Genomic DNA, 25951 nt, shown 5'->3' on the forward strand with positions numbered 1-25951 from the left:
AAGCGGAGGAATCGGATGATGCCGGTGTTGAAGCGTCTGATCAATGGCGCCTTATATCGCCGTTAAATTTACTCCTGACGTGGCCTCTTTATCACTCGCTCAATCTTGCTGTCTTTTTAGTCAATATCTGTGTAGTCTCTGTGGGTGGCTCACTTTTTATTTCATTACAGCGTGGGGGGGGGGCAGCGGGTTCATTGGGAGGTTTGAGCAATGCTCATGCTAGTGGTTTACGGTATACAACGAACATTGCTTAATATGATTCCCAAAATGCATATCACCCTTCTCCCTATCGCCTTTTGTTGATGTTTCCGGGAGAAAAAGTTAGCGTCTTTAGTAGATGCTCCAATATTGTCAATTTTACGGTTTTTAATCAGTACCAATCACCGGGGGAACAGAGCCAGTGGGAGGACGAGGCAAAAACCACAAAGTAGACAGAGAAAGAACCAAAAACACTAGGAGACATTAGGAGAAGCCAAGGTAATGAGGGACGTGGAATGACAGAAAAATAATAATTGTCCACCTGCTTCGGAGACTCCGCCCCCCCGTATTTGCCGACAGGACAGAACATTAGGATCACAGAAGGTGATAATGTGCAAACTTGCCAAAACGAAGAAGAGCGCAAGGAAAAGTCTCAGGAATGGCGAACGACTCCGAGGAGTCATCGTCACGTCAAACAGGACGGCGAGGAGAGCGGACATCTGGCGGTTCAAAGGTGGCGCAGCCTTGACGGCAACAGCTTTGGTTGCCTGAGCAGTGGAAGATGTGGAGAAGCACTGGGAGGCCTCCCTTGGGCCTCATTAAGGACTTTGCATGATGGGCTGGATAAAGGAAGTGGGCCACAGCTACATGCAACACAATCACTCAAACACTTTCACACACACATGCACATTTGTCTACAGTGCATAGTGGATGCTCTCCTCTGTACATGTTCGCATGCATGATATCAAAATTTCTAAGATCATTTAGGCCTAATGAATTTGCGATGGGAAATTTTTTGTCACACAGCAGATTCTGTCAGTAATGTTAACAAGTCAAACGTGATTCTGGCAGTTTGATATTTTAGTCGTTTTATTATGTGTGCATTTTCAACTTGATCCGTGTTTTTGTTGTTAGATTTTTGTTTTATGTTTTCCTTGTCTACTCATTACATTTTTTATATATCCCCCATATTCGTCAGCACTTTTCCTTCTCGACCAATTGGTATGCAGCTCCCTTCAGCCATTCATGTTTTGTCCAGGAGTACCTCGTTGCCTCGTCAGTTTACTTACATTTGGTTTAGGTCTGGGTGGCGCAGTGTTTAGCACGTCCGCCTCACAGTTGAGTGACCCGAAATCAAATCCACCTCACTCCCACCTTCCTTTGTGGAGTTTGCATGTTCTCCCCGGGCCTGCTTGAGTTCTCTCCGGGCACTCCGGCTCCCTCACACATTCCAAAAACATGCATGGCAAGTGTATTGGACACACTAAATTGTCCTTAGGTGTGATTGGCTGCGTGAATGGTCGTGCGTCTTTGTGTGCCCTGCAACCAATTGTGCCCTAAGTCAGCTGGGATAGGCACCAGCAAGCCTGTGACCCTTATGAAGGTAAGCGGCTATAGACGATGAAAGGATGGATCGACGGGTTTGATTCTGTTCTGTCTTGGTCAGTTTGTTCCTGCTGCCATGTGGTGTTTTGGGTTTGAGTTCATTCCTTTGGTTTCTTTGCAGATTTCACTGTAGTTTGAATGGACATGGAAAAATACAGGGCTAATGTGTTGTAGGTGTTTGACGCTGCTATCACGTCAGTTTAGTTAATGACTACTTTCCCGTTTTCTTCTTTGCCTCGGGTCGTTTGTCGTAACAAATTCTGTTCGCCGTGACTTTTCGAGGATCTCGTGACTTGCAAGCTGTGTCATCTAGTCTTTTCGTACAGCTTGTGGGGAAAACCAACTTATGTGAGTGGAGATGGAGGCTGATGCTGTGACACCATTAATCATCTTTTCTTTTGTTGTTTTTTCCCCCCTAACTCACTGACAGAGCGCCATATGGCATCTCTCATTTCCCTACCTCAAACACCCATCCCATAATGTGATGGATGCCTATTTGATTACAGGCTACCTCTCATCCGTCCACATTGTTATCATCCAGGAGCAGGCACTTATGAATGATGCAGTGAGAGAACTAAATGTTGCCATTTTCCCGTAACGTGTGGGTGCCTTAACAAAACATCATATAAATGCATATGGCCACGCCAGCGGCGGAAAAGTCATTGTAATGCCACGAAAGCGACGCGGAAAGGGGATTATGTTACAGGCCTCAAGTAGCTCCAATCAACGTCAAATCAGACCCCAAAAAAGCCCATGCATGTCAATGTGTTGGTAAGCCCCAACAAGCAGTTATTTCTCGAGACTCCCTGCAACGTCCGCTAATCAGCCACAAGATGATAAGCATGTTTGCAGACTACACCTGGCAGCTGGAACACAGACCGAGTCTGCATTTTTAAGTCCGAAAAGAGATTGCATAGACAGCAGCAACCTTGTGTTGACCCTTTTCTACGATTTTCTATTTCTAAGTTACAGAGTAAAATAATGGTTTGCGGTTGTGTTTGCATGACCGCTTGAAGGATTTCACATGCCAGATGCCAGCTTCCTTAAGGACGCGCGACTCAAAACGTTTGCTCGATCCTCCCTTGTCGCTTTTTTTTAATTATTAACCATATGTTGTTGTCACTGTTGGATTCCTAATGTTTCAGACTTGTATGGGGATTAATCCCAAACACAATTCTGCTCCACGCTCAATGCGTACAGCTGCCTGAGTGAGATAGACCTGGTCGCTAATCTTCTATTGGCTAGCTAGTGTACGCCGTTACCTCTGCGACCATTGGCGGGAATCAATAATAAGCACAATGATAAACTGCGCGCCCCACAGTTTCTGTCTCTATTATCTGTTTTAAATCCAGCGTATCCAAGGTAACAGCGGTGCAGTTAAACCGCCGCGGTGAAATAAACAATCTTTTCATTTGTCTTGAATATTTCCCAGGTGCTCTTTCTACATAGGTGAAGTGTCGCAAACGATCCGTCAGATTAGAGGTAATCAATAATAACTTGTTTTCCGATTAATATCGCTCATTTTCCCCGTTCTACGTGTAACATGTAAGACCTCTTTGAGATGTGACATGAACCTTTCTGCCTTTTGAGTAAAATGCTCCATGTATATGGAGAATAAATTACCCCCCTTTGGGCCACCTCTGGAAAATTTGCATGTGACACAAAAGCAGAAAATGACTAGACTGGCTGTGGAGAATTAAGTGCCTGCTTTGAAAATCCCATTTGATGCCCACAGTGAGTGGTCTCGGCAGATTATTTTCCTTAAGCGGAGTCACAAAACGGTAACAATCAGTGATTTGGAGCAAGGGTACTTTATAAAGAGTCGTCGCGCCCCGCAGCAGCAAAATAAGACGACGGATGCCCTTTTGCGCGGCATTGAAATAAAACGCGTACATGTGAGACGAACATTGTACTCTTTTTGCTGTATGTCTTTGGATCTGTCAGTTTAAAACGAGATATTAACAGATTGTCGGAAGGGTCATTTTCATCCGTCATTGTAATCGTCGGGTGACGTCAGCTGTCTGTCAGATGTCCATCAGTCTGCCATGCCCCTCGTGCTGTCTGAAAAGTAAGCAAACTGGAATGTAAATTTGTTTGCTGTATTGCGTAAAAACTGCAATCACTTTTAGGTCAATGTGATGACGGTCCCTTTTTTTTGGCACCAAGCAGGGGAGAAATCTGCTCAGTTGAGCGAATGAAGTGGGTTAGTTCAATTCACGACTTGTCATTCACAGTTTTAATACAGCTGACTTTGTTTGCGCTGACTTTCTGAGTCATGGTTTTCATGAGCGAATATGCGTACCGTACACAATCCCTTTCGGGTGGTTTATCTTGCCTACCAAAGTTTAAAAGTTAAACAAAGGAACGTTTATACAACATGAGATACTCTACGAAACAGGCATGTCGCATGAAAGAAAATTAAAAAAAACTCACACGGACACAAAGGGCAAAACACAGTAACTAAAGTGTTGATTAGTTGACGTCGTCACTGCCCCATGAGCCGGAGGTATTGTGATTAACACAGCCTATGTAAGAAAGCTTGGTAGAAACTGAAATTACATCGACTACTCAAAAACACCTGAAGAGGGAGGCAAACCAACACAAACACCAGCCATCTCTTGCAGACCATGACAAGTTCACTATTTCAGTGAGGCCCATGCTCGCCGGGACCAGTTAATCCACGGACCGGTACTAGGCCGCGGACCGGCGGTTGAGGACCTCTGCTCTATAGCATGAACATAGGAGAGCTTTTATCAGCAGAAAGTACAATATAAAAATGAGAATTTTCAGTATCACGACGGTATCAGTAAACAGGTGAGGATTGGAAAGCTCATAGAGGCAAGCTTTTTTCCCAGGCTGATGGATAAAACGGTCTGCAGAGGACACGAGTCCTGTGACATTGATGGACACTCTGATATTGCCTCACTAATCTTTTCTCACCCCCACACAAACACATGCATACATACGCACACACACACGCCTCCATTTTACTCTCTCAGCTCTGACTCATCCTTTTTGTCTCGGCTCGATTTCCTTTGCCTTGCGTGGTCATATCCCGCTCCTTTTCCATTCCAACTCTCTTCTTGGTGACCGTGCTTTTTTTTTTTTCTTATTTTTTTAGCCCTCTTTCCCTTCAACGCCGCTGATGCTGCACTCTGTGTCCTTGTTTGCACACTGAACATATCCCCAGCACACACAGACCCTTCTGGTCATTCCAAAGATAAACAGATAACCAAGACGTGTTAAATAAACCCCATTCACAAATTGTATTTGAACTTTATAACTTTACGCAAAATGAAAAAGAGAGACGAGCTGTCACAGTGATTGATAGATGCATGTTGCGCAAGATGCTCTTGAAAAAAATCAAATAAACGTCTTTGGTAGCGATAAATATGAACAACAAGGGTATGCTACAACGCAGTTGAAAATGATGGCGTTTGATTGCAGGTCTACTCTCACATATCTTTTCATGTTCCTCTTTTCCAGTAAGTTGTTGTGGATTCTGGAGCTGAGTAGTGATTGCAGTACCTGCTGTATAATTGCGTGAAAGGGTCCTGCTTGAAATTATCTGAAGCCGGTAGGGCTTTCCAAAAAAAAAAACAACATGAAAGCCTCATTTATAATTATGTTATTATAGTAATTTACCAACTACAGAGCCAAGGCTTATTAATACAGCAGCCGGAGTGACTCATCCAACGATATAACTCCGTACTTGATATTGTTTGTCTATTTCGACTCCCTGTTGAAATACACGACCTAGTCCAAGCATCTTTTGAGTCCAAAACGGCTCAAATGCAGCATCCAAAAATCTGCATTAACACTATTGTCTGCCTTCACTATTCTGCCTAATTATCAATCTCTGCTTTTATGTGTTTTTTTTTTTTTTTTTCCCAACCACAACTCTCTTGGCAGACAGGGATGTCCATATTTATAATTCATGAGTGCCATGAATAATGAATGCACACTCTCGTTTCTCCTCTCACATGGCCAAAATGAGCTCACCAAAATATTAGGAACGTATCTCTGTACATTGCACTACATAACATCAGAAATCATGTTAAAAACCGCAATAATAATTTTGATAGTGATACGCAACATGAAAATCGAATGTCTACTATACCACCAAAATGGCGTTGCTATTCGTTTGAACTATATTTTATGCAGGGGGGTCTCAAACTTTCTGGAGTCAAGGACTCCTTTCAGAAAAGACATTTTTCAAGGACCCCATTTGCAAATGTTTGCGGAAACGAAACGAAAATAATTTAAAGTGAACATGTGCCCTTTTTATTTACCGACAAATTCAATTTGACAAGTTCAGTACATTGGTTACTTTTCAGCCATATTATCGTTTACAAAATAAAAATTGCAAAATTGAAGAGGCGTGATTACTTTGAGAATTCGAAATGACAAATATGAAATTTTTACGGATGTGTAACTTTTCTGACACACCTGTGATAATGGAAAGTGATGAGCTTCTTTCTCACAGAACCATTTTGGAAAACATGCAGATAAAAGATTTACTTGGCTGTTTAATTTCACACATGATTGGTGGGCAGACACCCCAGTGAACCAACGATGTGTTTACAAGCTATTAAAAAGCCAATTTTCCAAATATGTACCCTATAAAGGATTGTGCGTGTACTCTATATCAGCATATTTACAGATGATTAGTTGGGATGGGCTATATAAATCAACAGATGTACCACAATCTATTAGATACGTTAGATGACTAGGGGTCGTGCATTTCATTCATATGCCGAATTTCTCCCAGTACAAGTCGACACCCACTTTTTTTTTTACGCTTGCGATGTTCTGTGCAAACACTCTAAAACGGATGCATGCTGTGTCGAATTAGCTGTATATATAATCATTTTAAATCTTGTAAATGACATATTTTACATTCAAATGAACATTATTCAAAATATGGTGAAAAAATGGTTCTGTTTTGAGTTACGCGGTTATGACTCGACCCGCCCTGATACGGGGATTGAAAATGAAGATAAAACTCGACTTGTAGTCTGAAAATTTCGGTTCCTCGTTTAAAAGTTTCTTAGCGATGACATTTTTGCAGCGAGAACTGTTAGGCAAGCAGTGTGGAGCCCCGACGCAACATCAGCGCGGCGTGTGTGTGACCTGTGCTTGAATGGAGTTTTGTCACCGCCGTGAAGCATGGCCTGCTCTCTGACTTCCTGCGGCCTGACCTGCGGCTCTTTGACAAGCCATTAACCTGCCACCGCTCCCTTTTCCTCTCTCTCGCTTGTTCTTTTCAAAACGCTCCGGCTCGATAGGAAAAATCAACTCCGCGCGCTTTAATTTCAGCATCGCGTACGGATACGGAGTTGATGTATTCGCGTGTGGCTCTTTCAAAGCTAAACAATCACAAGGACCCTCCAACACACTCTCCACTCCACTCGTGTGCTTTGCTGAAGATCTCGTGGGAAGAGAATTCGAATCCCACCGAGGACATTTGATTTAGTGCAAACATAGCCTGGTCCTTTCATCAGAATACATTTTGATATATAGTCTAGTAGAACAGTGGGTCTCAAAGTAGGGTCCGAGGATCTGGCTGCAAGGGGTCGGTGAAATAATTTGGCTTCTTAATAAAAAATATATATATATATATATATATTTATATGTTGTGTTGCTTTCATCTTATTTTATATTGTGAAAGTATTCACGACCCTTCAATGAAGCAACCAATTCAACCAGTTTAATATATATTTTAAAAATGTAATAATTTTGAAGCTTGTCGATATATTTCGTGTTTACGAAGCCAGCAAAGTGCCATTTTATTTTACATTGCTGTTTTTGACTATATCTTTGGCAGCAACCTGTTTGGGGGAAATCGTTACGCGAAGGCATATGCAATTTGCGCTCTTTACTTTCTAAACGTCACGATAGCTGAAAAGTAACAAAATATACTTGTCATGTCAATGGGGTTCCTTGGAAAACTCACTTTCTAAAAGGGGTCCCTGACTCCAGAAAGTTTGAGAACCCCTGGTCTAGATTAGAACAGTGGCTCACAACCATTTTTCAATGACGTACCATTCGTGATGTATTTTCGTGCCCTCTTCTAACCATCGCAAAGCATTTTTAGATGGAAAATCCACGTCCGATTGATTAAACATTGGAACTACATTTGCGGTGGTGTCTCATTCTTAGATCGTGTAACATCACTTGTTGTATTTCTGGCTCCTTTGCCAAAGAATGGCATGGCGACCGAACACATTTCCACAGTCTCATAATACCGCGGATCAAGAAATACGTGCTACCTTTGAACCCGCTAAATGCTCACAGGCGTCCTCATTTGCATAAATGCTTTGCAAAAACACTCGTAAACTAAATAATTGATGCCCGAACCGCTGCGGCTTTCAATGGAAGCAATTTGTTATATATTAATATGAATAATATATGCGCGTGACTGCGACGAGACGGCCGTACGTGCGGCGCTTAAGATATTTTTGTGCACCGAGGCGAGACCAAAAATGGAAAATTCAACTTGTGTGCTGACTTTGCATTTAGAAAGTGAACAAACAAGTGCATAACCTTCACGCTTACTTCCCGCTTCCTCCTCCGCCTATATTATTTGCAATTACTACCATCTACCTTTCCGTACTAAACTTAATAAATCACAACAAACTGGCCTGCTTATGTTAGCTGCCGAAGGATTGGAAATAATTTACGCTTGCGCTCCCTCGGGAACGCGGTGCCAAGTGGACTTTTTACACCCAACGTCCCCCCTCTTAGCGGGAGAGAACTTACATGTGTGGAAGGCCAAACATGAAAGTTTGATGGCCCAGCATCGGGATGAGAAAAAGTACAAGTGGCTTTACAGTGCACATGTATTATTAAAAGAAGGCAATAAATGAACAGATCTGGTGGGATGTTGAACAGCGTAAAATGTTGCATTTTTAAATGTGCTTTTTCTTTAAAGACGAGCAGATGGATTTACAAGTTTTTTCTGGGGTGGCTTTTGAGGGTTGCATCAGTAATGTTCGTGAATATACTGAAAAATTAAAGAGGTGGTAGAATTTCTCCTTGAAACACTACTTTTTTTTATCTTTGTTGATTGCGAAAACAACTAACAGAATGAAAAACAGAATAAAATGTCGAATTTGCTAAGGCAGGAGCAGTCAGGATTTGCTGAATGAGAAGTCAACATTTCTTTCATCAGTCAATTTTGAACTGAAGACTGTAATTAAAAGTGTGACGTAAATTGCATTTAAAAGGAACCTCACACTGATTATCAGTCCAGATAAAAATCTAATTGCTGACTGCTCATAAATCAAGTCATCTGTTGAGATTTTGAACAGCATAAACAGTTTTTTTTTTCGTTTTTGTTTTGAAGGTATTGCTACTTTTAATCACGGATTAGGCTTGAATTGAACAACAACAACAAAAAGGTTTAGTTGCTAGATGCTGGCTGAAATGGAAAAAGAAATCCTGAATTTTCTTCAATCCTCCTCAGGTTTATGCATATCATTAAAAAAAGAAAAAAAAGTTGCTGGCTCAGTCAAAACTTTACAGAAACTTGACAATGAGGAAATGTTCATGCCTGAGGAGAAAATTTGGAAATTACCATAGCAAAGATGTCAATCAGCAATCCTTGTGACGGACGGCACAGCTCCATCTGAGTGTTGTCATGCTTGCTGTGATTTTTTTTTTTTTTTTTTTTAGTCATAGCGACAGAAGCGTCTCCGTGACAACCGATAGCCTGTAGGGAGAGCTGGAGCTTTGAGGGCTGTATGCCGACACACACACCGAAACGGATGTTGAAAATATGGATGGAGGTTTGGGATGATGAGCAAAGAGGAGGAGATTTAAAGGAGGGGGACAGACAGGGATATATATATATATATATATATATATATATATATATCTATATATATATATATATATATATCTTGTATCTAATCCGTTTGTCTTATGCTTCTGCCAGCCTTCACAAAATCCCCAAAATAGCCTCCTGCTTAATTATGCACAAGATAGGAATAGATGGCATTGGGACAATTCTTCCTCTAGAGCTGAATCATGGAAGTTTTTTTTTTTTCTTCAGTATCAATTAAAAATAAAAATGTGTCATGCTTACATAAAATATATCTCCCACAGATCTTAGATAAGGTTAAAGCTTGATTAATGAAGGGCCTTGGGGAAAATAACAATGGATTAATTTGGTCCTGTATTTATATATTTATTAATTTACCGTATTTTCCGCACTATAAGGCGCACCGGATTGTAAGGCGCACCCTCAATTAATGACATATTTTAAAACTTTTTCAATCACAATCTAGTAATAATCAAAGTAATAACAATAATAACTCAAATAATAACTCTAAACACTCAATAACATTACTCAATGTTAATATGACTAACCCTGTTCAACTGTAAACACACAAAAGAAAGAGGTAAAGCTTACTTTATCACTTCATTCCTATCTATGAATCCCAATCTCAATATTGATCCATATACTGTATAAGGCGCACCTGATTATAAGACGCACCATCAGCTTTTAAAAAAAAAAATAAGGCTTTTACGTGTGCCTTATAGTGAGGAAAATACGGTACTTATTTATTTTGAACATGCGCCTTATAGTGCGGAAAATACGGTACTTATTTATTTTGAACAATGTAGCACCTAAACATCTCCTGAATGTTGGATTCTGGGCTAAATCTGGTCTGTCTAGACCACATTCAGTCCTGAAAAGGGTTGTTTTTAGTATGGGATCTAATTTAGGTCCAAAAATAGTCATTCATAATTGGGTTGGGTCTAGTTTAGGGGTGTCTAGCCAGTGGTTTAATACCGACCGCAAAATGATTCCGTGAAGCATTGAAAAACCAAAATTCTGAAGCCATTAGTCCTCCTTCTATAATACTGCAAAGCCCTTGCTTGTGTCAAAGGATTCTCTGTTGTGGTTCTGTCTGATCACTTCTTTTTTAAAGCAAAAACATTGAACAATTACATCACCCCAAGCTGCTGTCAGCCACAACTTACCTTGTGCTTGATAACAACTAACTCAGTACTCATCCACGGGCTTCCTCGTGCTTAGCAACGAATGTAACAATCTGCAAAAAAATCTTATTTTCACAAGCGAAAAAGATATCTTAAGAGCTTAAAGATAATTCATTTTTTTGTCACCCCCAAAAATGAAAACTCTCTGTCTATGCACTGTATAAGGCACGTCGGACTATAAGCCGCACTGTCAGCATATCTGATAAGGATGACAAATATTCTCGGCAATTAGACGGAAGTCTTCTCACATTCGTCTTCCTGCCCTTGAAAGAGCAAGAGTTGCGACCTTGTGCGGCTGACGCTGCTATGAATACATGTCACTGAGAGTCTTTAAGCGCAGCTAGCAAACTGGCGCTGGCACAGAAAAGCTGCCGAGATGCTGAGCGGGATCATGCTACCAAAACTGTAAAGGATCGACCTTGGATGATAGTTTCCTCACTTATCTCTCTCTCTTTCCTTCTTTTGATAATCAGTATTCACCGCAGCTGAAAACAAACCCCCTGACGGCTGTGTGTCATAGAGTGTACCAAGTGTGTGTGTGTGTGAGTGAGTGAGTCGTTCTTGACTAATATACACAAAAATAAGTATTAATTTCACTTATTTGACTAAAAACTGTCTTTTTTTTTTGTATTACTGTATTTTGGGGGAAAGGGGCGTGGTTTGGATAAGGCAAATAAATCTCAAAGTTTTAAATGAATAAATAGATGGTATGTTTTTGGTGAAGAGGAAGAAGGTTTTATTCTTCATACAGTTCAAAGTTGACACATTTTGCCAACATTGTTATTTTCTCAGTCAGCTTTATGATGTGGATAATGACTTGGGAATTAGCGTGAACGCCTTGTGATTTTGAAGGTGTTTCCAAACTTTTGATCTTCCAATAAGAAATAGGCTGAATATGAAGTGATATTTTGAACATTGAGAGATGATCTAATTAATCCCCTTTTAATTTCACTTAAGGTTTTAAGCAAAAACCCATCAACCAATTATTTTTTAAATACGATACCAAAAGATTGATATGTATCACCAAAAACGTAGCTTCAGTTATTTATTTTCGCTGCGGACTTGCTCAAACATGGGGTGTTCTCAAGTTTTATTTTGACAAAAAGCTTTGTTAGGACCGTGGCTGGAGCCACAGTTTGGTGCTTTGCATTTATGCGGTAGGCTAAACAAGCTCTTTTTGTAATAATCAAGATCTTTCTTCAAAAAAATAAATAAATAAATGAATAAACACTCTACATTTATCCAAAAATTCCATTAGGGCATTTTTTGGAAAGTTTAATGGACCATTCATTGGACAGACAGCTCTTACATATGCTCTTCCATTTTCATGTCTTTCTTCTGCCCCTGAACTTGTCCCCAACCCACAACAGGATACTATGGGGTTATGTCAAACACAATGACAGCATATCAGTGTCCACTTGAAGGGGTAATTGATCTTTGTTTTCCAACACCACAAGCATCTAATGATCATACAAAGCAGACATTACATAATCGTTTTGACAATTTTGACACCACTAGTGATTTTATTATGATTTGTTTATTTTAATCAAGAGAGATAGTGAAAATGTTTGATCTTTGACAGTTTGACTTGAACATGTGAGGGCATATTAGCAACATAATGTAGTTGCAGGACATGGAAAAACTCTCCTGAGTTTTGAAATTTGATGGGTGAATCAAAGAGGAATGTCTCAAATTGATTTTGGACTTTGTATAAACCTTCCTTTTATGACCTTAAATCAAGAGTGACAATCAATCTTAAGCCTTGACCTGGGAAAATACAGAATGGTGATTTAGTGTGGATTTGAGTTTTTCATCGAAGGTTTGTAACAGTGTCAGAAAAAAGCGAGAGTTTTCGGGGAGCTATTCAATTATTAGATGAGAACATATTGGCAGAAATCATTATGTGAAAATCCCTCACAAAAGGTCTTTCATAGAAGGTATTACTTGATTGGACTTGCCACCAAAACATTTTTCATTTCATTTTTACTCAATTGAACTTTTATCCCTTTAATCTCCATTAATTCAACCATAATTAAAAGTTGGTGACAACCTGATTAGAAGTGCAAAGCAATTTGAGTTTTGTGTGTGTTCAAAATCTTGTTTTTACCTTGATGTTTGACCTTAAAGGGGCTGTAACATAATTTGTAAATACTTTCCACAGAGTAATATGTGCATGTAAATTATGTTCGGCACTCTCACTAACACACGTTCCTTTTGTCAAATCAGTCCCTGTGGGAACCCAATATTTATACGAAATTTAAACGTTTTAAACGTTAAACGTTGTAGCTAATAAATGAAACGTGTGCAAAATCTCTCCTCAGCCCCGGAACGGAAACCAAACTAAAAGACATGGATAAAGTGGGCTGTCGGTGCGGGGAGTTGCCACCTGCTCCTGTCTCGCTCCTGTCATAATATGCAAACTTCAAGCCATTTTTATCTGCACGGGTAGGGCCGGTGCGAGAGCGCAGGGTAAGCAAGGAATGCTTAGAAATGCATCAATGAAGGAAAATAATACTTTGGAGTTATTTAGGGTGAGACATCAACATTGGAACATAGTGAAAAGCTCCAAAAAGTTGACTTCCTATGTCACAGCCCCTTTAAGTGTAAAAGCCTTTTAAAGTTCTGCTCCCAATCTGTTTCTGTGCTCGTTTGTAACCAGGAGAGGGTGAAAAGCAAAGATTGCCCACAGACAAACAGCCTGCGGACAGACAAAGTCTGTGGGCAAACCAAGAAAGCAACATTAACAGTAGCTAACACGGCTAAGCTTTTTGTCTGAATGCAGAATCAAGACTAATTATGAGGACAATTGAGAAGTCGTTTCTTCATCAGTCATTGATTCTTGTGAAGCGCTCGAAGTGTGCCGGTTTGTGTGTGTGTGTGTGTGTGTGTGTGTGTGTGTGTCAGTCATCGTGACAGATGACTTGGTGAGGGCCAATCGACCGGCTTCATAAAAGTGAATAAACCTGCCGCTGTGATCTTGTCTCCTCTGAATCATTTCTTCCCCTTCTCTCTTCACAGTCCTGGCCTGAATTCTCCAAAGTCGGATACGGCACACCTGCGCTCCAACAGCTGGCACCGCATCCTCGTTGGAGCACAGAGGGTAACATCCTGTATATACTGTAGCCAGAAAAGTCTCGAAAAAGTCTCTGATTCAATTATATTCAAGACTATTTATAGTAAAAATACTGAAGGCTTGAATGACAAAGATACTTTGAAGGCTGCAGAGGGTATTTGTAGAAACACAATAAAGGCGTTCGTATGACAGACTAGCGAATTCAAAGTGCCAACAACAACATTAAAAGTGTTATGGTACAAGTCAAAGCGAAGCAAAAACATCAAGCTTTGCTAGATGTTAAAACACTCAGAATACGTAAATAAAACCTCAATTTCAATCAAACTGCAGTTGAGACATGTAAGTAATACAAAACATCCTGAAAATATGACTGTTAACAAACTCAAAATCGAAATCCAGGTTAGAAAGTAAACCCTGCCACAGTTCCATTTTATCCACAGGCCTTTCTATTCAACCGTCGAGAGAAAGTTGGTATGAAAGAAAATTCAACAGCGCTTGTGGACAAACACATTGAAACGCATACAAACACAAACGTAGTCTCAGAGGCACCTTTCACATTTAATGCTGCGTAAGCACTTCAGGGAACAAATATTCAATCTGGATCAAATCTGTCCAAGGTGTACCCCCTTGGGTCTAGACCCTAAGTTTACATCTAGTCGCTTTAGGTAAACTCCATTTGCAAATATTACATACTGTGCTCCGCTACCTCCATAAGAAGACAAAAAAAAAAAATCATGACGTGTTCCTCCAGAGACCAGTTTTCCACTGCTCCAGAGTTGAGTGGCAGAATAATTTACACAAGCCTTTTTGCTCACGGCATTTGAAGCGCATGCAAATAAGCTTATTCAACCAAGTTCCTCAAAGGTTTCTGGCTTCCATTAAAAGCCAACGTACAACATCATTACCTGGAGGCATTTGTGATGCATCATGCTCGCCGCCCTTATTAATGCTGTTGTCTTAGTATTATTATTATTCAAACAATGTGCTAACTGATGAATAGCCACAGCGTGAAATCGCCCAGGCCGTTGATCTCATATTTTTTCAATTTCAACCCACCCCCGTTTTTCCTTGTTTAGTGTTGCCTCAGCAGTTAAATAATCTTCTGGAGTCTGAGAGTTGAAAGGTCATCTACGAACTTTGGAGAAATATGCTTCATGTTGCGAGGGAGGTGGGTTAAATGCGGGTTGCTAAATGCCATGCGTTAGCTGGATGGTGTTCCAACGCATAGCCAGAGGTGAGGTCACTAGACGCCATGAAAAAAAATCCATCGCTTCTACCGAACTGGTAAAAGGCCAGAAAGCCGAACGGGATGAGGGACAAGGATGGACGGGAATGAAAGGGGACGGGGTATGCGATGGTGTTTTTATACTGGGGGAGTGATGGTGAAACATGTCGGAGATGATTGGGAGAGGCAGCGCGGTGAGGGATGTTGGTGATCACAGCCTCTAATGTCTGCTATCAGAGCTCTCTATCAACCTGAGCAGGAAGAATGCATTTTCAGGAAGCTTGCACACAATGCTGCCAAAGAAAGATGATTTTCTTTGAGAAGCCTCTGATTATCTCGCAATCACAAACACTAAACCAGTGTAAATATTAGGAATGCACCTGAATGAAAATGTTTGGCCAACAAAGATGAACAACCAATCACGGTCACAATCACACCCAAGGGCAACTTGGAATGTCTAATATAGCTACCAAGCATGTTTATACAATATGGGAGGAGTACCTGGATAAAACTCACACAGGCATGGGGAGACGATGAAAACTCCACATAGGAAAGCCAGAGCCGTAAACAAGTCATTTTTATTCAAAAATTCAGTGCGTCCCTAGTAAATACCTCATTTGAATATTTGTGACACATTCTAATACATTTTCAAGTGCTGGACCGGAATACCCGAATAGTGGCTGCGTTCTTTTGGCTAATTTGAGAGCTAAGGTCAACTCTGCAGCTCCATTTCATCACAAAAAGTCGCCTAGGTTGCTTAATGACCATTTACTCCATAGGTGTAGACTCCAGTCCTCGAGAGCCGGTATACTGCATATTTTCCGGTTTTAAATGATGTTTGAAAATGATCCTAATTATTAGTCAATCAATTGACTGTTTTTTAATAAATAATCTTCATTTACAGCCCTAATTGATACCATATTCCTTTTTTTTTTTTAATCTTGCCATCGCATTTAATCTCCGGTTAGGGTTCTGATTGATCAGCTACAGTACTTACCGTGACACTTTTATCACTGACGTCCAATTCACACATTCAGACTACTCCTATTTCAAGCCATTTACAAGGTTTCCCGGATTGCCCTGCAAATGACATGGAAGGGCCATCAGGGACCACTCAGGCTTCTGCAACCCGCACGTACACGCGTGTGACATCATGATGAGATGTCATTACTCTCCCTCAACAAGGCGTATGTATGCCCATTATAGTGTTCTCCTTTGCTCCATCCATTTACGATGTCCATAATAATCCACATTTCATTGTGTTGCATCATCGCGAGACGGCAGCGGCGTGGTAAAGAGCTCAACTCGAGTAAAATGGAATGGAGACAAGGGTGGAAAGAGTTGAAAATAGAATTTTAAAGAGGAAAAACAAAAGTGAATTGTCATATATTGTTGTAGTAGTATGAGGAATGAGGAAGAAAAATCGGAGCGACAGATAGCCAGGGCGTAATTATAATTCTGGAAAAGCCAGCGAGGCAGATAGAGAGCGTGGCGATGAAAGGAGCGAAGATAGGCTGTCGCGGGACCAGAGCAACCGCCAAAGCGCTAAGAGGCTGAGCAGAAAAAGCAATTTGGAGCTCTGATCAGATTGCTATTGAATGTGCACGAATTAGACCTTGGCCCTCGAGTCGTCCGAGCTACATACTCAGCATCTGACACCCGGGCGCAGATCGGTTTTGGTCAGCCCACACGGGAGGACGGCCAAAACCCAGAATGCGTGGGAATTTGTGCACCGTAGTTTTTGGACTGTAAACTGTACCCGCATCAAAATTTAACAGAACATGGATTTTCCAATGTTTGCCGGACTGCGGTTTGTAACATCAGATATTTACGCCGAAAGATGGTACATGGATGTTTTTAGAGTGTTTGTTTCTATTCCAAACTTTTTTTGCCTGGTTACCTGCCTGCATGTTGACAAATAAGAGCAGCGCCGACATATTTTCAACCTAACAGCTACACACTCGGATCATTAGAATACTGCACCAACGCAACTGTCACGTGACTGATTGTGTTTACAATTGGGGAATGCCTCCCGACAGATAAAGTAGCAATTCAAACTCAAAATCAATACTTTGTCTTCTTCTGTTTCACTTTGTTTACCGAGTAATTGCTCTCCGGTGGTTATTAAAACAACTGCAATAGGTCTCTTTGGACCATAAGCCGCTGGGTTCAAAACGTGATAAAAAAGGGCCATGTTTCCATACTATAAGACGCACCTGATTATAAGCCGCACCTTCAATGAATGCCTTATTTTAAAACTGATTTCAAATTTGACCCAAAAACCTTAAAATATATTGTTTTGTTAATGTGATTAAAAAAAAACACAAGAAGTTTCTGGATTAATTTATAGCTTATATATATCAAAATTCCTACCAGGGTGTCATGCAGACGTCAAAATTGAAGAATTTACATGGCGATTATTTTATTTTTTTGCCCCCTCAAACACTCATGGTTTATGCACTGTATAAGGCGCGCTGTTGGCTTTTTTGAAAATTGAAGGCTTTTAGGTGCGCCTTATAGTGTGGAAAATACGCAGTTCATACGCTAAAGTTTACCACATTATTGTCATTTGTGTGCATGTCAGTATTTTACAAAGCCTGATTCCATTCATTAATTCCCATTACAACGATGAAGTCAATTTCAGCCCCCCTTTTTTTTTTCTTGGATCAGCACCATTTATTCGAATTGTGCAGTTACTCATCTGGAAATAGTAAGAAATGAGCGTGCTTCTATGTGCGCCTGCTGGGGGAGATTATTGCGGATTATATTAATGAGGTTCGCCTATTTGTAATGCTGGTGTATAAGAGCAGATAAGACGCTTGTTGTGGAGTACCGCGTCTATTGTTAGCAATATTACAAAAGGATCCGAGTACAATGTGCTAGTCAGAGAAAACAAATGTACATCATCGTAGCTAGTTATCAAAAAGCGTATTGTACATGACTGACACTGAACCGGCGCTCTGGAGCTGAACCGGAGCATCATGGGAAATGGCGGAGGGAAGACACAGCGGGGGTAAACAAACCAATACAAAGAAAAATCCCTCACTCCCCCACGCCCGTCGGGGACGGATGAAACATGGGAAGTGTGCCGTATAGTGGGCTACATGCCAGAATAGCGAGTTTGAAGACAACACCTGTATATTTCGGGAAGGAGGTGCCTGTGAATCTCTCCGGGGCGGGAGCTTCATTAAATTCAAGAGGTTCGGTCAAGATCGCGCCTCGCGGAGCCGAGTTGGTATAATTAGGCGTTTTACGACAAGTCATCAAATTTCACTGCAACGCTCTGCCCACGCACAATGAAGACAAACACTTTTTTTTTTCTAATTTATTGTCACCCATCTGCCATTTTCTGGAGCGCGTATCCGGAGCGTTACCCCAGGTGACCCCAGGCGAAAGGCAGATCGCACCCTGGACTGGCCAGTCAATCACAAGGCACGTATAAAGACTGACAACTTTTCACACCCAACTTCACAGCTTCGCTAATTGGGAATCGAACCCAAGCTTGCTGCATACAAGTCAGGCGAGTGATCTATGATCGCCATTAACTCACTCTTGGGAAACAATAAATTCTAGGAGTAGTTAATTTCTGGATAAAGTGCATTGGGCCGATCGCTGATATAGATTGGTTGAAAATGCTACCATCAAACAGGGTGTTGTAAACATTTTAACTGTAAAAAAATACATTTATATCTGAAATGCAGAGGTAAAAATTGCAGAATTTAAACGGCCAAAACTCGTCGTTTATTGGTTTGCTGTCACATTCAAAAAACATGGAAGACAGGTAAAATAAGCAGTCTACATGGCTACAATACAGTCCGGTGATTTTCTTTTGGGGGAGGGGATAATTTTGATGAATATTTTGGTCAAAATGACATTTGTATTGATCGGCCCTTCGTCACTGCTGTAGATTGGTTGAAAATTGCCATCACCGATTCGCTCTAACAGCACACTATTCATTTAAAAACAATTTGGACCACTTTACGTCATAGAAAATAAATTATGAAACAAAGTAAGCACTTTGTTTCATAATTTATATTGATGTTTGAGACGTAAATTATGCAGGTTTAATGTTGACCAAATTTCCAAATTTGACCTTAAAAATTTGAATTGGATGGTGCATTTGCTTCGATATCAGCTTGTAAATTCAATCGGATTCTTAATATATTCCCAACAACATCTGCTTGTGATAAACCCAAAATGATTTTACAGGTAGGGGAGGCGCCTCAAGATTTCAAATGCAGTTGACAGCTTGCAAATGTGTTTTCATGTGGATAAGTGAATCGAAAAACAATTTGGACTCGCGTGTGGGAAAAACTGTTTTGAAAGCAAAGCGTACCAGTCTAGCTTTCTTAAAAGAGACGCTTTAATATTTCAGCTCCAGCGAAGCAGGGATGTGCGAGTGCTTGGGGAAGCTTGTAAACTGCGGTGGTGGTTGTCATAACTGTCACACAAAAGCCAGTGGTGGTAACTTTCCGGTTTAATGCCAAAGCGCTCATGTCAAAGTGCATTACACCTGAGTTTGGAGCTAAAGGTGCTTGTCCTTTAAGGGGAATTACACCAAGTCACCTTGCATCTGTTGGGGACAGCTTTGCTATATGCCACTGTCCTGTCCCGCTTGATTTAGTGCACATCCTGACAACGGCAAGAAGGGCTGTCAGCGCATAATGTGCATCCCTGTCAATCCTCGTGAGGCTTCGGGCGCTCGGGAATCACGAGTCAGCTTGCCGACTCGGCGCCAACTTTGCGGTTCGTAAAGCTCAGAGGCCAACTTCAAATGTATATATATCTACCGTAATTCCCTGAATATAAGACGCACCTGTTTATAGGACGCACCTGTAGTTTTGGGGTCAAATTCTGGTATTTTCTTCAGTTTGTTACCGTGTATAAGATGCATACAAGTAAACTTGACTTGATTTGATCTTAACTTTTACATGATCCTCTACGTTTTATATTTATTTGCGTGAACAAGGATGGACTCGGACGTTGGTTCAGTTGGCTCGCTTCTTTTATCGGAATGAACAACGTCGGCGAACACACCCTCTAGCTCGTAGCATTAGGGTAATTATTGTAAATAAGAATACGGCCGATATTTAATGCACAAAATGTGACTTATGTGGCCTACAGAGCAATCTTAATTTTACATTAAAAGACGACAAATTCAACGCACCATTCCAAACGAAACCATGTTTTTCAGCAGGCCACGAGCAAGAATGTGAACAGTGAGTAGATAACAAACGTAGGAATAACACGTAAAAGCTGCTTTTCAAACTTGGCAGGCAAAAAATGTTCCGAAACGCCTTTTTAATAGCCAAATAATTATGAATAATCATGATGTGATGAAGCAGATTAAAGAAAATCAATAAACGGTTTGACAGCTCCGAAGTGAAACATTTTGTTGAATTCTCTGAGTTTTAGGGTAATTCTATTCCAGATTCAGCACACCTAACTTATCACCAGCCAATAGCAGTCTACAAATTTTTTTCAGCTATGTCAAGACTCGCAAAAAAGGCAATTAATGATAAACAGTGAAGTTAAGATGGCCTTGTGATCGTCGACTTTAATAATCCTAATCCCTAACATGGAAAATTAAAAGCAGGCGTAAAGGTTGAACATCCGTCTTACTGATTGGTTCAACGGTGTAATTACCCCTTCACCTCCAGAAATGTTATCGAACTTTGTTTGAGAAAGTCTGTTAACTATCCTGTGCCCATAACAGTTGCTGTATATGCAAAAGGCAATGCTGTAAATATTGGACATTGTCAAAAGAACATCTGTCTGTATACATCTTAAAAAACAGCAACATATTAGGACTACAGATTGATTAATAATTCCGTGACCATGTATTTTTGCAAAAGAGACCCACAATGAACGGTACCTGACAGTCAGTCAAAAAATTTGGATGGATATATGTTACGATTGGAGGAGTGCAGGTGGTCATAAAATAGAGCACGGGGTGGTAAATATTTCCATTTTTACCGAATGCACCGGGGAGACACTTTTAAAGCCTCACGTCTAAATGAAGTCGACATTTTTAATAATGGCCGGCCCATTTGGCTTCCTCTGGCAAATTACGATCCATTCCGTCGGCGAGGTTACCATAATGAAGTCAAATTGCACAAATATAGGAAAACAACACACAAGGCGGAAAAGAAAAGAATAAGTGAACAAAGTTCCTAATGGGATTGGCAGCGGTTGTGTGCGGCGCCTTGCTATTTTGTGTTAGCATTCATGGCGAGTAAGCCGGCGGCGCAGCCCGAAGGTGAGCGGTGGGGCTGCGTGCGCACTCCACGTGCCCTTGAGCAAACAACAGCCTATAATTACGCCGATGAAGCGGCTGGCTTGATGCGACGGTACCCAAGAAGTCCCCCGAGGTGACTAGAGGACTCCAAACAGGAGCAACATTAGAATTAATTTCCTGGATAAATGACGGGATAACAGCCTCACTGCTCCTTAGAGACGATTCGCCCCAACCAAGAACAACAAGATATAATTAAAATACATAAACAAGTCTCTCTAGCAGCGATTTGACGCGTCTGCTTATCTTCCGCTGCATTTGAAATCGGGTCCCTGTGCTCGAGATGAAGCCCATACATCGCCGTTCGCCTTTTATACGGTGCGCTATAAAGTTTGCGGACGCGCGCTCACAAATTGAATTCAATGAAGAATTCTGTCTGGACGCAGACAGTTCCTGCCAGTCCCTGATTTTCATTTGTGACTATATGTTTTCAATTGTGAGTTTACGTCACTGTTGGTTTGCTTGATTTTTTTTCCTTTTTAAATTAAACTGGTCAAGAAATAGCAATGTTGTTAATTAAAACATAAATTCAACCTCTACTGCATGGATTTCCATCCATAACTTTCTAGAGTCGCTTATCCTCACTAGAGATGGGGGCCAGCTGACTATGGGCAGTAGGCGGGAGACACTCTGAACTGGTTGCCAGCCAATCGCAAGGCACAGAGTCACAAACAACCACTCACGCACCCAATCACACCTAAGGACAATTTAGTATGTCCGATACACCGGCCATGCATGTATTGGGAGTGTGTGAGGAAGCCGGAGTACGCAGAGAGAACCCGTTCGGGCTCGGGGAGAACATGCAAACTACACATAGGAAGGCCAGGGTGAACATTGGTGCGGACATGCTAACCACTGCAGACTGCAGAGACTGAGAACTGTATTCTATTTTTTTAATGTGTTTGGCTGTACTTGCCCAAAGTACAGAATGGATCGTAAACTAAACAAATCTTATCTTGAGTAAGTTTTCAAAATATTTCTCCCAACTCCACACGAAAGGTTTCTCATTTCTCAACAAATGGCCACATTTGCATGTGTGTTTCTCTCCCAGCAAGATAAAGTTCTTCAGCTCAACCCTTGGTGTACATAAATTGAAATCGTTGAGCATATTCGAAATGACCCAGCACTCAAATTCAATAAATCCACCAAATAAAAATACATTTCCTGAAAAAGATTAAAACAGCACCACATTCTCAGCAGTAAAAGAACAGAATGAAGTAAAGTACAACTTGTGAAAATGTTGCAGTGACAGGATGATAAACACTTGATGTCCGCTTTGTCTTTGGAAAAAAAAAAAAAAAAGGCACTTTGAGAGGTGAAAAACATCCACTGAGCTTGTACACTCTCAGTGCTTAATGGACCTCGCAGTAGAGCTCAGTCAGGTCAAGGCGATTGTCCACTTTATGGCCCGTGCGCCGCATCCTTGCTCTTTGCTGAGCCGGCGCTTCTATCAGCTAGTTTGCCGCTAGAAAAAAAAAAAAAAGAAAAAAGCCAAACTTTCGATTTAACAGGCAAATGAACAGTCAAGGTCGCTGATGTTTTAGGGATTGAAGAAATGCGACGTGAAGTCGCTGCTGCGCAATCTGCAGAAATGCTTTCAAGTTGAAAGATGCTGACGCGACAAGATTTCTCAGCACAACCAACAGTTACCAATCTTTTAACTTTTTTCTTTTTTTTTTTTTTTTTTTTTACATCCACCTGGAAATGTTACCTTTAGGAACGGCAGTAAAACTTGATGACATGATGATTTTGTCGATTGTGGAGAACAGGGGTCCCTAACCTTTTTGTTGTGAACCGGGGGGTTAATCAAGGCAATTTGATAGTCGATGGAAGATGGGGGTCGTGTATGAAGTACTCATTAAATATGAGCTAAATATGAAACGGAAATAGTTCATTATTTCAGATGCGTCCTAGTACGAGTTGAACCCTGTATCACTGATTAATCGTCTTGAAACCATCGAGGCCAAATCCAGCTAGAGCTTAGTTGCTGTAAAAAAAAAAAATAAAAAAATGATGTCAGCTAGGGGAATGTAAGGCATTGTGCATCCACGTAGTGTCATGTTCCCCCCGAGAAGCATTATTTTGGTCGATATGATGCTGTCCTTGAAAACGGAGTTCAGATATTTCTGAGATTAAGCTATAAATCAATAGTAGGGCTGATCTTATTGCATCACAATCTTAACTCAAAAAGATGGGTCAAATCCTCAACTCAATTTGCTGATAACTAGATCAATTTGTTCATTGTTTTGTTGATTAATGAATGAATCATTATGATCAAAGTTCAACCCTTTCTTCAGGCAGGACTTTCAAATGGAAAATGTTAAAAGTTGTTCAATAAACATATGGTCCAACACAATTATTTTACACCAATATTTTTCCCTTTTACGGCAAAAGAACTTCAAATATCGATTATCGTCTTCCTTGACTAATAATAATTGGTGTTACCCTGGGGGAAAAAAAAAAATGTTGCCAAACAAAAACATTTGGGAATGTAAACTTAAAAACTATCTAGAAAAAAAGAAGAGACTAGGGAGCTGAAATTTCACCCAGATAGTGACAACATGTCATAGTTCAATATGACTCCTAAATTAGCATATTACCAGGAGTGTCGTCTAAATACTACAAGAACAATGTGGAGGAACATGACCCAAAAATGGTCAAAATACCGCAAAAGGGGTGTTAAAGCACAGAGCAGATGATGGGGCTGCCAGTTGGACGTCCGCTCTGAAGATATTCTGGGCACATCCAACTGATTTCAAACCCCAGGGCCCACCCAGAAGCATCCAGAAGGGATTACAAATCCCATCCTGAAAAATGTTTCATGATCACCCCCCGGGAAGCTTCTGGGGCCGGAGGACAGGAGAAGGATGTCAGGATGCATAATTTGTTTCGGCTCATTTTACACAAGGAGAATGATGCATGTGTGTGCGTGAGAGACGTTTCTCCCGGCATGCGCTGTTTATGTCAAAGGAGAACTGACCATGTCAAGTTCAGGGGTCGCACGCACTTGGAGGTGTTAGGATGAACTGGACAATGCAGTCTGATTTGTGTCTACCGGAACAATAGCTACTCAGAAAGGATTTGATGCTTTTGCTGAGTAATTTGCCCTCAGGGGGCAACAAGGCTACTTTGAGACAATGAAGAACAAGACAGGCCATTAGATTGAGACAGGCAAGGAGATAAAGATGGGAATGATTAGCACAATGCAAAGAGACAAACAATAATTTCATTGTATAGCTCTTTATTGCCGCGGGGTAACAGGAGGATGAGCGCTAATGATAATGGGTAGGTGGATGGAAAGTATCTTTGCAGAACTGTGATTGGCTGGAAACCGGTCCAGAGCGTATGGCGTCAAACTACGACCCAGTTAAGCTTTTTAATCCGGCCTGCCGAACTTGAAGAAGCAATCATCGGGAGGCGGATGTGTTTTATTTTTTTTAATTCATGAGATTTCATATTAAGTTTGAATCATGGTATATTTTTTTCTGATTTTTTTTTTTTTTTTTTTTTTGCCACACATTTCGTTTGCATTCTCTTGGGTGTGGTGTTGCATTAGCATATAAAATAAAATGACTATGCTGTGCTGACGTTAAAGGTGTTAATCTGTGGAATAATTATGCAATAGACCTAAAAAAATGTGCATCATATACTGTTTTGAAAGAAAGGTTTAAAAACGTGTTACTGATACTTACATATATGAATCGTGTATAAAACTTGATATTTTGTAGAAAATAGTGAATTAAAAGGTGTATACTTCTGTTTTTTTTATTTGAAATATTACATTATTTCACAAAGTATAGTTTGCCTATATATATATATATATATATATATATATATATATATATATATATATATATGGGTAGGACTACTGAACTGCTCTATATAATGTATCTTTTCTCTTTTCTCTTCTTTAATTTTATTTTTTAAATTTTTGTTTTGTTTCCATATGTATTGTTTTTATATTTTCAGCACATTAAAAAAAAAAAAAAACATTTATGGCAGATTATTTCCCTTCCACAGCTAAATAATGAGATTTTTTTTTTTTTTTTTTTCCAATGCTTAACCAACCTGATTTTTCTCCGGTTTGTCTCCTGGGCAATGGCGCCTAACCAGGCAGCCAATCTCCCTCAAACATGGCTCACATCCTTCCCGTGCGCCCCATTTTCCAGTCTTTTGGGTGAGCTGTATCTACACTCGCTATGGCTGCATATTTATCTTATGCATGTTTAATAGAGCAGCAGAACAGCTGAGAGGATTTTCCCTGTGCAAAATGGAAATACAGCAAATGTGACGACAACGTACAGGAAGAAAAGGACATTGTTTTCAGCCAGTTGTCAGAAAAAAAAGAAGACAAAGACGGAACATTGAAAGGAAACAATAATACGAGAGGGCAACGACGAAGCAGCTTTTGCCGCAGGAGGGGAAAAAAAGGCAAATGGGAAGATAGAAAAAGTATGGACTGAAATAGACGGAGGCCTGGAGCGGTGGAAATAGCATGGTCCACTCTAGCTGTTGTTGAAAGGGAGACAAAAGCGAGTCATGGATGAGAGTTCATAAAAGACATGGCCGAAGGGTATATGACAAACTGTATGTAGTAAGAACAGGAGGATGGAAAGCAACTTTATTCGCTGGCGACCTTGGAACTGTTTTCACTTCCTCCCGTTGGTAGTTGAGGCGCACAAACGTCTCCAGGAAAACATGGACCCAACGAGTGTCCAACGTATCACGGTTGAGACAGGATGACCCTGAAAAAGTCCCTCGAAAA

The 25951-nt window shown here is 40.6% G+C and overlaps 1 protein-coding gene and 1 long non-coding RNA gene across 2 annotated transcripts in view; one reads left to right on the top strand and one right to left on the bottom strand.

Moving 5' to 3' along the window:
• LOC148408598 (uncharacterized) overlaps positions 1-13633 on the top strand; it is a 53834-nt gene extending 40201 nt beyond the window's left edge. The window contains exon 3 of the long non-coding RNA XR_015868608.1: positions 13612-13633. This is a non-coding gene — a long non-coding RNA (uncharacterized LOC148408598). The remainder of the gene's footprint in view (positions 1-13611) is intronic.
• Positions 1-25951, bottom strand: part of kctd16b (potassium channel tetramerization domain containing 16b) — a 56576-nt gene that overhangs the window by 15133 nt on the left and 15492 nt on the right. The window lies entirely within an intron of this gene.

The sequence above is a fragment of the Hippichthys cyanospilos genome, chromosome 18 (assembly GCF_059441005.1).
Source record: "Hippichthys cyanospilos isolate Australia breed blue-spotted pipefish chromosome 18, RoL_Hcya_1.0, whole genome shotgun sequence".
In the NCBI taxonomy this organism is placed as follows: Eukaryota; Metazoa; Chordata; class Actinopteri; order Syngnathiformes; family Syngnathidae; genus Hippichthys; species Hippichthys cyanospilos.